Source organism: Elephantulus edwardii, unplaced genomic scaffold, assembly GCF_000299155.1.
Source record: "Elephantulus edwardii isolate Elephantulus edwardi_28Jun2011 unplaced genomic scaffold, EleEdw1.0 scaffold00112, whole genome shotgun sequence".
Taxonomy (NCBI): Eukaryota; Metazoa; Chordata; class Mammalia; order Macroscelidea; family Macroscelididae; genus Elephantulus; species Elephantulus edwardii.
In genome coordinates this window covers 9,648,024-9,651,046 of record NW_006399862.1, presented here as the reverse complement: position 1 = coordinate 9,651,046, position 3,023 = coordinate 9,648,024, and positions in this window count along the sequence as shown.

The window sequence follows — 3,023 nt, the reverse complement described above, 5'->3', positions numbered from 1 at the left end:
TCTCTTTTTGTTTCTTGTAATAATGTTCCTTAATTTTCTTTAAATAGATCTTTTGTGCTCCTGGTTAGGTTTATTGCTAAGTATTTAATTTTGTGATTAGCTATTGTGAAGAGTATTGTTTTTCTCAGCTCCTGGTCTGTATTCTTTTTGTCACTGTGGAGAAATCCAATTGATTTTTTATGTTGATCTTGTATCCTTCCACTTTACTGAGTTGGTCAAATATGTCCAAGAGGTTTCTTGCTGAGTCTTTAGGGTTTTCTAAGTATACTATCCTATCATCTGCATAGAGAGATAATTTTACCTCCTCTTTGCCAATTAGGATATCTCTTATTTCCTTCTCTTGCCATATAGCTATCACTAAGGCTTCCAATACAATATTGAATAGGAGAGATGATAGTGGGCATCCTTGCCTAGTTCCTGTTCTCAAGAGGAATGCCATTAACCTCTCTCTCTCCTTTGAGAACAATGTTGACTCTCGGGTTTGTATATATACTTTTTACTATGTTGAATAAATTCCCTCTAATCCTATTTTGTTGAGTGTTTTAATCAGGAAAGGATGTTGCATTTTGTCAAAGGACTTTCCTGCATCAATTGATAGGATTATTTGGTTCTTGTTGTTTGCTTTGTTAATGTGGTGAATTAAATTGATGTTGAACCATCCTTGCATACCTGTTATGAATCCCACTTGGTCATAGTAAATTATTTTATATCCTATTGGCCAAGATTTTATTGAGGATTTTGTTATCAAAGTTCATGAGTGTTATTGGCCTATAGTTTTCTATTTTGGTGGTGTCTTCACCTGGCTTTGGTATCAAGGATATGTTTGCTTCACAGAGTGAGTGTGGGAATATTCCATCTTTTCCCATTTTCTGAAATATTTTATGTACGATTGGTTGCAGATCTTCTCTGAATATCTGATAAAATTCACTTGTAAAGCTGTCTGGTTCAGGACTTTTTTTGGCTGGAAGTTATTTTATTGTCTTTTTAATTTCTTCTTTTGTAATGTGTCTGTTCAGGTATTCAATTATGATTGGTGTCAGTCTTAGCTAGGTTGTGAATTTCTAAATATCCACTTCCTGTAGGTTTTCATATTTGTTTGAGCATGAATTTTCATAATATTCCAAGGTTAGATTTTTTCTTTTATTTGGTTCTGCTGGGACATTGGCAATTTCATCTCTTACTCAGATTATTTATGTCTTTTCTTTATTTTCCTTTGTTAGTTCAGCTAGTGTTTTGTCAATGTAATTTATGTTTTCAAAGAACCAACTCCTTGTTTTGTTGATGGTTTCAATTGTTTTTTGGTTTTCTACTTCATTTATTTCTGTTCTAATTTTTATAATTTCAGTTATTTTTTACAGGGTGTCGGTTCTCTTGCTATTATTTTTCAATTTGATGGATATGTGGAGTTAGTGAGTCAATGGTCATTTTTTTTCCTGTCTTTTGATATGTTTGCTTATTACTATAAATTGAGCACTGATTACTGTTTTGACTGTTTTCCAGAGGCTTTGGTAAGTGGTGTTTTCATTGTCCTTTGTTTCAAGAAACTTTTAATTTCATTTTTTATTTCTTCTAGTACCCACTAATGTCCAAGCAAGGTGTTGTTCAGCTGACAAATGTATGTTTTTTCCCCCTTCTTTATTCTCTTGTTATTAATTTCTAATTTTGTAGCATTGTGGTCTGAGAAAATTCTTTGTATTATTTCTATGGGTTTTTTGTTTTATTAATTTTAATAAAAATTTACAGACTTTGGATTTCCATTTATTCATTGTAGCACTTTTCTCTCTGTTTTCCCCTCCCCCTTGTCCAGTACACTCTTCTCTTTGAAAAGTAGAAGAAAGGGTCGCCTGTTGTTTTACAACCCTTCCCCCCAGGTCCACTAAACTGTGCAACCTTCATTCTGTACTCCTGTCATGACAATAATACCTAATCACACATCCCTTTTAAACAGTTTCCACCCTCATCGGTTTCAATGCAGCGTACAATACTTATCCCATCTTTCTCAGTCTCTCCCAAACCCCGAAGTCAGTCCTGTTTTACAACAGTGGTTTTATGCAGTATTTGTTCTTTTGTGACTGAGGTATTTCACTCAATATAATGTCCTCCAGCATCACCCATTTTTAATAATATTGCATGAGTTCCTTGTTTTTCAATGTAGCTTAGAATTACACTGTGTGAATATACCACAGCTTCTCTATCCGTTCGTTTGGTGATGTAAACTTAGGTTGTTTTCAACTCCTTGCTATTGTGAACAAAGCCATGATACACATGGGTGTGCATATATCTGCTTGGGTGGCAGTTAGGTCCCTTTGAGATATATTCCCAGTAGTGGAATTGCTGGGTCAAATGGTATTTCTATTTGCAAACTTTTGAGAAAGTACTACACTGCCTTCCATTGTGGTTGAACTATATTACATTTCCATTAACAGTGAATAAAGGTTCCAGTTTCTTCACAACCTTGCCAGCATTTGTTGCTCGCTGTTATGTTAAATTTTGCTATTCTTACATGTGCTTGTTGGCCCTCTAAATGTCTTCTTTGGTGAAGTGTCTGTTCATAAGCCTGTGCCCATTTTTCAATTGGATTATTTACTTTATTGTGGTGCTCAAGTACTTTATAAATTCTATGTATAAGTACCTTATCTGACATGCCATTACCAAATACTTTTTCCCAGTCTGTGGCTTCCCTTTTTACCCTGTTGGAGAAGTTTTTGGATGTGCATAGGGATTTGATTCTTACAAGGTCCCATTCATCTGTTTTATCTTCTCCTGGTAATAGTGTTTTTCAGGATAGTTGGAATACTGTTTATGTTGTGGATTGGGACTTCTACAGTTCTTCTAAGCTTTCTTTTAATGAAGTTTATAGTTCTTCGTTTTAGTCCTAGATCCATGATCCACCTAGAGTTGGTTTTTGTGTATGGAGTGAGGTGTGGATCTTGCTTGAGTCCTCTGCAGATAGTTTTCCAATTTTGCCAACACCAATTGTTAAAAAGGCTGTCGTTTCCCCACTTAACTGATTTCATCTCCTT